This window comes from Equus asinus, chromosome 11, assembly GCF_041296235.1.
Source record: "Equus asinus isolate D_3611 breed Donkey chromosome 11, EquAss-T2T_v2, whole genome shotgun sequence".
In the NCBI taxonomy this organism is placed as follows: domain Eukaryota; kingdom Metazoa; phylum Chordata; class Mammalia; order Perissodactyla; family Equidae; genus Equus; species Equus asinus.
The window spans coordinates 33,466,989-33,481,998 of NC_091800.1; positions in this window are offsets into that span (position 1 = coordinate 33,466,989).

The following is a 15,010-nucleotide window of genomic DNA, read 5'->3' on the forward strand; positions in this document are numbered from 1 at the left end:
TTATTCCATCTTGCAAAGGTGGAATTATTCAGAGGAACATTTAGAAGAAATTAACAGTATGACAGGGCTTATAATTGTGCTTTAATCTTAAATTAATATCCCTCCTGTTTTCACGTTACCAGAACAATTATCCCGAACGGTACCAGAAGCAGGAAATTATGTATTGCCCTATATATGGCATTCCCTCCCGGAGAGCACACCATTTATCACGGCTTTTTAATCTCCTCCATGTGCATTGGAAGATAAAACATCTCTGCAATATTTCAGTGTTTGGAGAAGATAAAAGCCCTGCGTACATTTCCGTTTGTGTCACCCAGTTCCGCTACTGCGTCTAACTGGGTCAGAGTTCAGCAGGGTTTGATACGCCTTCAGGAATGTGGCTGTTTATCTGGAGTTTCTGCGGACCCTCTGAAAAAAATCACATAAGTAACCCTACCCGGAAAAGCTGGAAACATGCATGTTTCTCTCAATATTTCCTTCTCCCAGCACTTCCTCTTTTTAATGCTAGCCCAGTGTGCCTGGAGACATTCGCTGAGCTAAGAGTGAAGAAGGCAAAGCCAGAATTTAGATCCTTGGACTGGCCGTGGATGTCCTTTCCCTTAGAGAGGAGCCCCTAACTTCATGCTGCAGCCCCCAAATGGAAGCGCTGTCCCCACCTGGTCTGCCCTCAGGAGAGGCCTGAGAAAGATGCTCTGGATCCTGGAGAATGGCCTATCAGAAACTGTGTTACTCAGAGAAACATAAGCAACAGGGCAAACCAATATAAACAGGAGCCATACAAACCACATGGCTCACATGACTGTGGGGGAATGCTGAGTCCAAAATCTGTAGATCAGGCTGGAAATTCAAGTAGGAGTTGTCATTGAGTCTTGAGTCTGAAGGTTGGAAACTCAGGCAGAATTTCTACACTGTGGTCTAGAGGCAGAATTCCTTCTTTTTTGGGAAATCTCAAGTCTTTGTTATTAAGACCTTCAACTGATTGAATGAAGCCCCCCACATGATGAGGAGTAATCTGCTTTAGCTAAAGTCAACTGATTGTAAATGTTAATCACGTCTGAAAAATACCTTCTCAGTAACGCCTAGCGTAGTGTTTGACCAAACAGCTGGCACCATAGCCTAGCAAAGGTGACACATAAATTTGACCATCACAGAGACCAAGCACCCTGCTGACTGTGAGTCCATAGTACCTTCTTCACATGACAAGCAGTGAATTCCAAGGCTACCTCTCGCCCTGCCTGTGCCTGGTGAGCTTGTGCAGCAGGCAATTTCCTCTGTCAACTGGATTCCATCCTTTGGAGAAAAGCCATGTATGTCCCTTGCAGGATGGCCAAGGTTTCTTTCTGTGCATATCTTCCTTTCTTGTGGCATCACTTCCCTTCTTCCTGTCTCAGCTCTCTTGACCTCCCATGCGGAGCACAGGGTCCTCTTCCACAACATCATGTTTAAAGAGCAAACTATTTCATATACGTATAATATACATACAGAAAGAGCACAGACCATAAGACCACAGCTTGATGAATTTTCACCATGCAGCCTTCCTCATCTAACCAGCCCTGGACCAAGAAACAGAGTATTCCCACTTCTCAGATGCTTCCCTAGTGCCACCACCCCTGTCACTACTCCCTGGCCCAAGGGTTATCTCTCTCCTGACTGCTGGCACCACACATTAGTTTCCCTTTATTCTGAGTTTTACACAATGGGACAGTACAGTAAGTCATCTTTCACCATACCGTAGTCTTGTGTGGAGCAATATTGTGATGGGAAGCACTCTGAGTGGCTGTGTCCCCTCCTTCCATCTATCCTTGCAAACAACAAACATGGCTGGTCTGTTACACATGGACATTGTGCCAGAGACTGTGGACACACACGGTTGCCCAAGTGCTGTTACAGAACAGCACCTGGAGGCTCTGTGGGGAAAGCGGGCAGGGGCCCAGCCTCAGCTGTCTCACAGCTGACTGCAGCCCCTGGTCTGTGCTCTCAGAAGCCCCTCTAAGTGAAGGCAGCACTCCCGATTTGCCCTGTGGACAAATGGTACTGGAGGTGCTCTCTTGAACTTTCCCTTCCAGGCTGGTACCGTTCTGTTTCTCCTGACCCACCTGTTCTAGCCTCTCAGGACACTCCTGGTTCTCTGTTATTTATCTATTTTAAGGAAGATTAGCCCTGAGCTAACATCTGCTGCCAATCCTCCTTTTATGGTTGAGGAAGACTGGCCCTGAGCTGACATCTGTACCCATCTTCCTCTACTTTATATGTGGGACGCCTGCCACAGCATGGCTTGACAAGCAGTGTGTAGGTCCACATCCGGGATCTGAACCAGTGAACCCCAGGCTGCTGAAGTGGAACATGCCAGTTTAACTGCTGCACCACAGGGCTGGCCCCTCTCTGTTATTTTTGGATAAACTGGTTGCTGATAGGCACTGTGGCTGATAACAATTTACCACATTATCCCCTCTGATAAGGTGTTCTATCTTAATAATGCCATAACCACTGAGCAGCTCTGCTCCAGTGCAGCGACCCAAGGGGTTTATTTGCTTCCATCTCCTTCAGTGGCATCTTGCCTCCAGACCTCTCAATAGGATGTTACCCAAGGTTGTATCCTCATGTCCCTCTCTTTATTACATTGCCCTTAATCACAGATATTAGTTCCTTCCGTACCCCTAAGCACCCCTGACACTTCCCCAGGCCCCAGACTGCGTTTCCTCATGGGGATCTTGCCCATGCCTCAGACTCCTGCTCCCAAAACACCCTCTTCCCCTCCCCCACCATCACCCTGCCACTCTCCTTGTCCAGCTCTCCACAGGTCACCAGTCCTCTTCACTCTGCCTGCGAGATGCCTAGTCCCCTTGCCACCACCCTCCTTCTCTCCCTTCGGCCTCTGTCTGGATTGTTGAAAATGCTGCCCTTCCCGCTTGATCACCTTCCATCCCCATGTTCCCTGCATCACCATCAGGTTCGTTTTCTAGTCAGCCTCCAATTGCTGCTCAGTGCCTAGGGGACAGAGCCCCACTCGTTGGCCGGGCATCTAAGCCCTCTGTGACCTGTCCCCAGAAACTCATCTCAGCAGAGATCCTGTGATTTCCCCCAGGCACCCTCAGTCACAGCTCAGCCTTCCCCACTCCTGTCGCTTGTGCTGCAGCTGCTTCTGTGGGACACAATGCTTTAGCACCAGGCAGATGGGAGGGATCACAGAGATCAAGCCCCTTACCTCGCGGGGTATCCTGGTCTCTCCTGCACACCACACAGCCCAGTGGCCTGGAAAGCCTTTCCTGATGAGCTGGGCAGGAGGTGATCTTTCCCTTCCTGAACTCCACCATATTGATGATCCACATGGCTCTTACTTTATGTTAGAACTATTTTATGTCTGAATGTTTCCCCTCCCTGTTGCTGACAGAATGAGGCTCCCCCCACCCCGACCCACCAAAATGTCCCTGTTCTAGTCCCTGGCCCTTGTGAATATGTTATGTTACGTGCAAAGGGGAATTAAAGTTGCAGATGGAATTAAGGTTGCTAATCAGCTGACCTTGAGATGAGGAGATGACCCTGGATTATCCACGTTAACCCAATGCAATCACAAGAGTCCTTAAAAGTGGAAGAAGGAGGCCAAAAAAAGAGCCAGTGTCAGAGTGATGTGGAGTGGGCAAGACCTGAGCAGACACTGCTGGCTTTAAAGATGAGGGAAGTGACCATGAGCCAAGGAATACAGGCAACCTCTAGAAGTCGGAAGAGGTAAAGACACAAATTCTTCCTCAGAGACTCTAGAAGGGAGCGAAGCTGTGACAACACCTTTGATTTCTGCCTGGTGCGATCTGCTCTATAACTGTGACTCAATAAACCTGCATCGTTTCAGCCCCCCAATTTTGTGGTAATTTTTTACAGCAGCAGTAGAAAACTAATATACTCCCCAACTAGATTTAAGCATTTAGAGGGAGGACACATTTCTTATATTCTTTGTATCCCACAGGGAATAGCATGCTGCCTTGTATACTATAGGTGCTCAATAGATGTTTGCTCGATGGCCCCTGGCTGGTTCCAGGAAACTGAAGAGGGCAGAGCTGGGCTTTGAGCCTTCCCACTGACCCCTCAGAGCCCATAGGCCCTCCTGGGCTCTCATTCTGGCCTCTAGTCATCAACCTTATCTGTATCCCATTCCTGATAGTATGTAATCTCTGTTAATGGATAATATTTTAAGGCTGGACCCCTTCTTGGAAATATTTACATTTAAAGGAGTAACCCGGGAGCTATAAACACATCACACCCAAAGGCGTTAAGCCATAGTGGCAGAACTAGGCAATGATGCCTTTGGCCTTGAAAAGGCTTCCTATCTGGTCCGTAGCTCTCATTGTCCATTTCCACTTTGGTGAACAAGGGGCCAGAAGACATGGGTCCTAAACTTGGCTTCTCCACCAACTTTCAGGGTGTTGTTTGAAGAACTCCTTAACCTTCCTGACCCTGAGAAACAGGTTAATTAAGCTCTCTCTGGCTCAAGGCTGTAACTCCAGGCTACCTCAGGAAATGGGGGTGAGGTTGACCCTGCCCAGAAATTCAGCAAGTGAGGCAGTGAATCTGGAACATACCCATGTTTGTTTGGACACCACTGGAAGACACACCATATTTATCCCGTGGCCTTCCACACTCCTGGCACACTGAGGGTAAGAATCCTGCAATCTAGGTGCTTAGCTTGGCTACCATGTGTCCATCTTAAATGTGACCTTTAAATTACAATAAACATGGGCACATTACACACTCATCATCTCACTTGCTGAATTTCTGGGCAAAGTCAGCCCTCACTCCCGCTTCCTGAGGTGGCCCGGAGTTACAGTCACTTGGGCCCGAGGCTGCTGGCTCTGCTCTCATTCGCACTTTTCCTTCTCGCCAGATGGGACTTCTCCTTTTACCCTGACCCTGGGCTCAGATAGGTGAGCAGAACTTGGAGCTGGCTGCCCACTTCCCTTCCTGGACAATCACACTTCTCCGTTTTCTTCCCCCGTGCCCCACCCGGGTTAATTCCCGACCCTCTTGCCTAACCTCCTGGTGTAATTAGCTTTGTTACATCCTCTGCTGTGTGGAGCAATGGGGTTCCCCCTTCCGCTCAGGCACGCCTGTGTCCTGCTGGATGGAGCAATGGGTTGTCCTTGTGTGATTGGGGTCACAATCAGTGTTCTGGTCTCAGCTCTGCCACCAGCCAGCTGGGAACTCTAAGCAGCTCTATGGGCTATCCATTCTTCAATTAAAAAGAGGGGCTTAAAATAGATGGACCTAGAAAATGGGCCAACCAAGAAACTGCTCGGAATTTTTTAAGGACTCCCATTACCTCAGGAGGAAGACCAACCTCCTCATTATGGCTCACAAAGCCTTTCAGATCTGCTCTGTCTTTACCTGGAGGGCTTCAGTCTTACTCTCCAACTCAGACTCTAAGTTTTGGCAACAATGAATGGCTTGAAGCTCCTAGACATGCCAGATTGTCTCTTATTCCTACAAGTTTGCAGATGATGCTCTCCTGTCTTCATCACATTTTCCATGTCCTTTCCTGCCTCTTTCTCCCTTTGATTCTTACTTACTTCTGGGGGTTCGACTATGACTTCACTTCCTGAAGTTGTCTTTCTGACCCTGCCTCTTCGGGGGTCAGAAAGGTGCTGAATTAGGTGCTACTTTCTTACAGGCTGCTAATAGCTGCCTTTATCTCTATTTTGGCACAATTCTAATAGTCTTCTTACTTGTCTGAGTCCTCTCTATGCCCAACAGCCTATAGGCTTCTTGAAGACAAGATGTGATTTGCTCACTGTAGACTCCTTAGTGTCTAGAGCTGTACTGGCCAATATGGTAGCCACTACCCATAGGTGGGTACTGAATACTTGAAATGTGGCTACTCCTAGTTGAGATGTGCTGAAAGTATAAAATACACAATGGACTTAAAGACTCAGAACAAAAAAAGAATGAAAAATAATTTTATATTCTCATTCATAATTTTTTATATTGACTACTTGTTGGAATGATAAGACTTAGGATATACTGGGTTAAATAAAATATATTATTATATTAATATCACCTCTTTCTTTTTACTCTTTTTTGTATGGCTACTAGAAAATTGAAAATCACATATGAAGCTTGCATTTGTGGCTTGTGTCATATCTCTGTTGGACTGTGCTGGTCTACAGTGTATTGCCTGGTACATCTGTTGAGTGAATGAGTTGGTAGATGGATCTATAGGAAAGCATAGGTGACTGTCTTCCCATCTCAGCCTCAGCTCATGTTGCTTTAAGTGCTGGCTTTGCTCCAGGTATCACCCCACAGCCCTCTCATGCTCAGTGGTTTGAGCTTGGCAGCCTGGCTCTTGGTTGTCTGTGGGCCTTCGCCCCCAAGGGATGGAGAAAACTGGGGTGGAACACCTTGCCTTCAGCCTATGGACCCACAAGAGTAAAATATTAACCTGACATCCTGAATTGGGAACAGGACAGATGCTCATTCCAAACAATGGCAACACTAATATCATCAGGGCCATTCATTCCTGGCAGCAGTGGGTGAGGACTCTTTTCTTACTGGAATTTCTTGTTTTATAGTATTTTTATAATATCTGATACTGTAATCAAGCAATATGTTTTGATTGATTTGGGAATTTTCCAAGGTTCTGCAATCTTGAAGAACAAAGAACCCCTTTCTTAAAGAGTAACTGCAGCTTTCCTTTGTGTATAGAACTCTGATTTTTTCCTCATCTTGCATTTTTCGGCTGATTGTGAAACCAGGTTAGGAACGGGAGTTTAGTAGACCCTGCTTATCGCTGTCAGGAGTCTTTGAACTCTGATCTTTTCAGGATTTAGTGGTTGCTTGGAACAACCACGGGTGTAGCCAGAACACAGTCTTCTGAGGCGCTAAAGCTCTAACTGGGCACAGAATTCTTGAGTCTGGCTGACATTTTGAAAGCCATATTCTTAGAACACAACAGGTTTAGGTTCTTATAATCATAGCCCACATTTACATAGTTTTTATAATTTTCAAAGTGCTTTCACACACAGTGTCTCATTTGGTCTTTACATTTATTTGGTGCCCTTTTAAACAAACCTGTTTGATAGAATTGTCTGTACTTGCTGCCTTTAATTTCTTTCTTCTCACTCTCTATTAAATCTCCTCAATCATGCTTTCAGACCAACCACTCTATTAAAATTGCTTTCATAAAGGGTCACCCTGACCCACACTTCACTAAATCCAGGCATCCATTCTCAGTCTTCTCATTTTACTTGACCCATTTGTGTCATTTGACACAGTTGATTACTCTTTCCCCCTTGAAATTCTTTCTTCATTTGGCTTCAAGTATGTCGCACTTGCCTGGCTTTCTTCTGACCTCTAAGGCAGCTCCTCTCCATCTCCTTGGCTGTTACCTCCACATCTCCCTGGATTTTAATCTTGGAGCCTTCCAGGTCTCAGATCTCAGACATCTTCTCTTTTTCATCTATAATCACTTCATTGGTGATTTCACCCAGTCTCATGGTTTTAAATATCATTGATACTCTAGCAATTCCTAAATATTTATCATGAGCCTGGACCTCTCCTCTTAATTCCAGTCTCTCATAACCAACTACCTACCCAACATCGCAACCTGGATATCTAAAAAACATCTCCAAGTTTACATTTTCAAACTGAGCCCCTGAACTTCCCCACTGAACATGCTCCTTCTGTAGTCTTCTCTATTTCAGTTCTCTACTTCAGCCAACTTTGTCCTTCCATTTGCTAAGGCCGGGGACCTCAGAGTCAGCTTTGACTCCTCTCTTTTCTAGCCCACGGCAAATATTTTCATCTTTAGCATCAAGCTTCATCCAGATTGTGATTATGTCTCGCCACCTTCACTCCTGTCACTCTGGTCTGAACCACCATCATCTCCTGCCTGGATTCTCTCAGAAGTCTCCACAACTTGCTCAGCAGAGTCTGTTCTCAATGGAGCAGAGTGACTCTGTTAAAATATAAATCAGGCATGTCACTCCTCTACTCAAATGGCCCCCACTTACCCAGAGTAGAAGCCAACGTCCTTCTAATGCTCTTGAAGGCCCAGTGCAATGTGGTACTCCCTCTGACACCATCAACTCTCTCCGCTTCATTCCATGCCAGCCGTACTGGCCTCCTTGCTGTGTTATTCAATGCCAGGTGATGGGCCTCCCCTGGGGTTTTGCATTTGCTTTTCCCTGGAATGTTTTCCCCTTACGTGGCCTTGTGTCTTTCTCCCTTACCTCTTTTACTCCTTTACTCAAGTATGTCCTTCCCACTGAGCGCTTCTCTGACACACTCTACCTAAACATGCAACCCCTGCCCCCAAACTTTCCCTATTTCCCTTTCCTACCTTAGTTTTTCTCCATGACACTTACCATCTAACATACTACATATCTTACTTATTTATATTGTTTATTGTCTGCCTCATATTAAACTGTTAGTTCCATGAGTGCAGGGATTTTTATTTTTGTTACTCTTTTTCCTGGAGCTTAGAACAGTGCCTGACCCATGGGATACACTCATTAAAGGCTTGTAAATGAATCAATAGTCCTATTAAATAAGCATTATTATTCTTTCTTCCATTCTAAGAATGAAGGAATTGGGAACTCAAAAAGACCAAAAATAACACCAAACATTCATACACACACATAGATACCTACACATACAAAACAAAACAAAACTTAACCAAGCACAGGTATAGCCCAACCAATGTGCGTGGCCCAAAGAAGGGTGGGAGCGCTGGGTCAAGATTATGTATAGACTAATTGTATTTGGTAATAGTTGGGCTGGTCACTGGAGGGTTGTAACTATGCAATGCACTTAAGAAAAATTCAGGTGTAATGTTTTATAAATGTTACATATTTTTCAAATAATCTTGGAAACTTTTCATTAAATATTAATTTTCATGATGACATCAAAATCACCATCACTCTAATGCTAAGGATAGTAGCAAGCTTTACATCCTATAAGGAAAGTTGGAATTGTAAAATATTATATAGCAACTGATGTGCAAAATTCTTAAAAGTAAGATTAAATTAGAGAAGCCTCAGTCCCTCTCATCACAATATTGTTGGGTCCTTCAGGTTCCAGTAGTTAGTTGCCAATTGCCGTTTGATAGGTACAGGAGACAGCTCAAAGAGTACCTTTTCCATTGTGATGCTGCAAAGTCCATTTTTAGATGATGCAGATTAGAAAATAATGTTTCCAGTCTCAACTTTGGGTTTTACCTCCTGTAGGCAGACTTTCTGAACCCCCTAGAACTGATTAGATATCCCTTACCATACTCAGGGCCAGCTTCACGGGCATGCAGCCTGTGCAGTCTCACAGTTAGAAGCCCCACGCTAGAAGGGTTTCACACATGGTCTAATGCTTTGCTATCACTGCCTTAAAATTCTTAATAATTTTTGAATGAGGGGCCCACATTTTCATCTTCCAGTGGGCTCCACATGGGCCAAGCCACCCTGATAAGTCATAGCTGAACTAGGGAGGAAGTGTTAAGTGAGGCCCGGGGTGGACAAGCCCATAACCAACTCCAATTATGTTTAAATGATCATAGATGAGGTTGAGTTATTTGATAGTTTTGTGATCATAGTTGCATAAATTTCCTGCACATGTTTGGCTATTGCTTCATTTTATGATTCATTAAATTTTGTTCCATTTAAACGGCAGTTTCAAAATTTGTTTCATTGTGTTCTGATTGTTTCCCAAAACTCATAAATCTAGGTTTAGTGATATGGCATGTAATTCTTGGTAATATATTTTAACGTTATGCTGTTCTTCTGATGAAATAGGAGAAATGCAATATCCAAACTGCCACATTCTTTTTTTTGAGAAAATTTTCCTTGCCTCTGAAAAGCTGGTTTTTCAAATTTGAAATCTTGAGAGCAGGAATTCCATATCCAAAAGGCCTATAAAAGCTAGACAGTTCATGCACATAAAGGAAAGAGACCAAGTGTGAATGGTAGGGACCATGGCCCACTGGGGAGTAGGTGTATGGTCTACAGGGGCAGCTGCTTTCCAGCCCCAGCTCACTGATGTGGGGAACGTAGGCCTGCTGCTATCAGATCTTTCTTTTACCCACAAAGGAAACCCGAATATAGAAATTCATGTGAAATCTCTTGGTTTTTAAAAATATGGGCTCAAATAAAACACCATGTGACCACTCTTGAAGTAACTCTTAGCAGGATGCCTTCACTTTGTCCCAAATAACTCCAAAATATTTTTCCTTTCTTTCATATGATAAGCTTTTTAAGATAAGAAAAAATTATCTAAAATTTTGTTTTGAGGCTCTTTAGAAAGAATTTCTGTAAGATTTGACATTGATGAAGAAATGTTAAATTCGAAATCCAATGACAGCAACCCACCTGGTTAGCTAACCTCCTGTCAGTGGAAAGAGCCATTTGGACAACTTCCGATGTTTTAGTAACATTCAGAGCTTCTCCATCACAGCTGGTAATGATGCATGCTCCACCATAGCACTGTGCAATAGACGTATAATGCAAGCCACATATGTAATTAAAATTTTTCTAGAAACTACATTAAAAAAATGGATAGGTGAAATTAATTTCAATAAAATATTTTAACTCAATCTATCTAAAATATTACCATTTCTACATGTCATCACTAATGAGATATTTTACATTCTTTTTTTTCATATTAAGTTTTTGAAATCCAGTATGTATTTTATATTTAGAACACATTTCAGTCCAGATTAATCACATTTTAAGTGCTCAGTAGACATATGTGGCTAGTGGCTACTCTATTGGAAAGCTCTGGTTTGACACATTCTGCTGTGCTTATGAGCCCAAAGTCACTCAGCTAGGAAGTTGGTAGATCCAATAGTTGCACTCAGTGTTTTGGACTCTTTGCCCTTCTCACGACATTGACTTTTCTGTAAGTGCAGAATTCTGACACCTAGCTTGGGTTTGGCATTTGCGGGGTTTGAGAAGATTCAGGCAGGGAAGTAATGGAAACAGAAAAATAAAAGACATGTCTAAATTTGAAAATGCTGCAGCAGTAGCAGTGATCACATTAAGAATTTCCAGGTGACAAGTTCTCATAGATGCAGAGTTTGCCTCTTTCTCACAGTGAGAGGTGTATGAGGCTAGACATTTGCAACTAGCCGTGGAGAAAGCAGACCTAGCTGAGAAGGCTGAGAGTATAACTCAGGTGGTTTGGATGTGAGGCCAACAGAGCTTCTGCGATGGGGTGGATAAGCAAGAGGAGGAAGTCCTTTTACCTATGGTTGTGGTAAACCAATGCACCTGGCCTTTGGGGGATGACTGGGTGATTTATAATATCCAGTAGGTGTGGAAAACTCAGGTGTTGCTGTGGGGATGAAGTGAGGGTGTGCCTCAGTGCAGTGGTTAGGAGATGGCAAGAGGAGTTTGGGGGGTGGTCTTTGGTCTTAACTCTCTGGGCAAAGACTCTCTCTGGTAGGGGTCAGATATAAGCCTGAGGTTTGGAGTCTCTTGTGTCCCGGTGGTGGTGGGTGTTTCCTGATTCCACACTTACAACCCTGGGGGAAATACTTCTGAGCACTCTTGTGGATCATTAGTCCAAACTTTGTCTTAGAGGAAGTAAAGTTTCTCTTTTTTCTAAAAAATTAGTATACACAAACTTTCCACACTGTGTTGTTATTGTTGCTTTTCAGCATTTGCACAAAACTTGGCACTGCTTTCCATTAGTTGAGCTTTTGACTGGCTTGGTTCTGTATTTTGTCAATGTTGATGATTTTGCTGCAGATTGAAAACACAAGTATTTGGTTTAAAAATCTATATTTTGGGGTTTGAATCTTCTAAACCACGATGAGATGGCTGAATCTAGGTAGTTCCTGATACAAGATAGGCTTAGGGAATTAGAATGTGGATTTAGGGGTTTGGGTCAGGCTGAGGAACAACCTTAGGAATTCTGATCTGAGGATGAGTTGCTAAGGTGGCTACATGAGATGGCAGGGGCTTGGGCATAACTGTGACCCTGGAGAGAATTCAGGTTTCCTGAGTTCTTTCACTCACGTAATTTCTCTTGCTGGGAACTCACTCTCTTTTCTCCAATACTAATATAAAAAATTAGTATTTTCTCCAATAGTAATTTAAGAATTTCCTTCATGATTTTTATTAAATCAACCCATTCATTCATATATTTATTAAATGTATTCCTTCAGGGTGCAAATGTTTATTGGACATGAAGTGCCAAGCACTGGGCCAGGTGCTGGAGATTCAAAACCAACAAGGCCTTCATCTCCATCCTCAAGAAACTCACCACCTGGTGAATTCTATCCCCATCGGCCCCCCTGGGTTGGGTCACCATGGGGTCTTATCTAGCCATTCCCCGGTATTCATGTAGTTGGTCTTGTGTTCAGTTTGTTGTTTTCATTCCTAGGATATTCTCTGAAGAGGCCTGGCTCCCCTAAGTGACTAGACATTTTCATTAGCAAACATTATGCTGTCTTCTTTCTTTATAACTCCTCATAGGGCTGGATACTTTGCAAAGAGTGGGGCCTAATATACATGGTCAAATTTCTTTCCAGGGCGCATGAATGGTGTCAGCTAATTATGATTTTTACACATGATGACTGGTATTGCTAATGGAGATTTGAAGGTTGTTGGGGTCGGAGTCAACAGATATGAAAAGTTTCACCCCAACACAGCTTCTACAGTCAGTCTGTAGACTGCACCTGGCCTCTGTTGTCCTTTCACACATCACAGACCTTAAAGACACTCTCTTCTGAAAGTACCACGGTATGTTTGGCATTGTTTTTTAATGACGGGGGATTAAATTAAGGCTATATCTATATGGGTATCTTTCCCGTGTGTTGCAACTGTTCAAGAAGTACAGGTTTATGGAGTTCCCCTAATGAAGTGCGTACACAGTAACTCTCCTTCAAGCTGTCAGGGAGGAATGCTGAGTTACTCAAGTGAATTTCAGTGACCCCCTGACTCTAGAGGGAACCCAGTGTTAGAACAAATTTTTATAAAGAATACACTGTTTGCTTTGCACTGCTGATAATTTCCTCCTGTCTTTGAGGCTGTCAAATAACCAGGAGGCTTGTTGTTTCTTAGGACAAAGGTATTTGCAGAGGAACTGATCAAACCATTATTATTAATAATCTCATTACTGAGGCATCACCGATGCTTTTGTGCATTTGAGGCTACCAAATAGATTAAAGTTTTCTTCTGAAAACTGTGGAGGCACACAGGAACAAAGCGGCTTATGAGCACAGCGCGGGGAGGGCACGTTTGTGTTTGAGAGAATTGCTGTCTCATTCCTACAGGAACGCAAGCCCTCTGGAAAGGGGTCTCCTAAAGGATTGGTCATAGAGGCCCCTACAGGTAGTCATGACTAGGGCTACCATTGTTAATGAGATTTTTTTTCTGACAAGGGCACCGACATGCTTCTTGGTAAAAGGGGCAAGGAAAGCTCATTATAGCCACAGATAGAGGCTACTAGCAAATGAGAAGATATTTTCCTCTTTGCTTTGGTGGGAATCAGGAGTAAGAGGGACTTGTGATGGGAGGGAGAGGAAAGCTCTCCTCCCTGTATGCACATTCATAGCGTTCAGTCTCAGGACAATGAGTTCATGTGCACCAGAGTACTCATGCCCTGTGCTCTTCCTGTCTTGAACTGGCTAGAACTAAGTGGCTAGAACATTCAGCCAAAGAAGGCAAGGCTGAATTGCTTCCCATAGGGAACAGTGAACGTCCCAGCTCACATCCTGCCCCAGGAGACTCAGCCCAGGTGGAGCAAGCAGCCTTCAATAGTTGGGTTACCAAATAAAATACAGGACATCCAGTTCAATTGAATACTAAATAAACAACATACAGTTACTTTAGTATGAGTATGTTCCAAATATTGCATGGGACATATACTACAAAATGATGTTATTTATCTGAAATTCAAATTGGACTGGATGGCCTGCATTTTTATTTGCTTAATTTGACAACCCTACATAGGACGGAATATGAGAGGTAGGGGCTTCAAAATACTCCTCCTACCCCCTGACAACTGGCCACAAATCACCTGTTCCTGACCTCAGTCTTCCTCATAGATTGGCTTTGGAGCAGATAATGTAGGAAGACCCTGTTGTTTCCAGAAAGCTTCTAGGAAAATGCTCCTGTCCTTCCTGAGTCCACTCTGACTGCCTCTAATCACCACAACCATATGAGTATGGGTTTCAGGTTGCCTGAGCAGCCACCCTGTGTGATTTGACAGGTGTGTTTCAATGGGGAGGCAGCAATGACAGCCTGGATGGCTGGGGCAGTATGGACCCTAAAGTTTGGGAGACTGATCTGGGTGTGGGTGTCCACTCAGCCCTCTGGGTCGGGGGGCAGTATGAGGCACTGGACCAGCGATACAGCCTCAGGGGGCCTTGGATGCACCAAAAAGAGAAAGACTTGTGTTTCTTTCCCCCTTTCCCTCCCTAGCTCTTCTCCTTTCTCACTCTCTACTCGTTCACTCATATTTTTCCTGCCTGTCCCCTCCCCTGAGCATCTGAATAGTGTATCAGGGGTTTAAGACTCTGTTTCTCACACGAGCATAGTGTTCATTCTGAGAGTTTGGGCAGCAGAGGGAGAGAAGCCTTCAAACCAGGTCTTTCAAGCACTCCTGGGGTGGAGTGGGCATGGAGTGGGGCAGGGGCCTTCTTTCTCTGTTTTGAACCCCAAAACCACACATATTGAGCAAGGCTTTAGGAAATTAAAAATATAACCAAAAAAGCACACAAGTCTGACATTTGTATAGTACTTCAAAGCTTATAAGCAACTCCTCATATAATATTTCATTTAATTCTAACAATTTAGGAATTGTTACAACACTAGAGGGGCTAAGTGACAGAGCTGGTTTTTAATATTCAGGCCAACACGTTTTTCATGCTACACGGAGGAAGGCAGAGGTCACAAAGGTGTATGAAATGTTGGAGAGGCGCATATGGAGCCCGAAGACCATCCCTGTTTCTCAGTTTCATGATGAATGAGCCTTGAGCTCTTGACTGCCCGACCAGCTCACAAGAGCATCGGGGACAACGGAGGTCAGACAG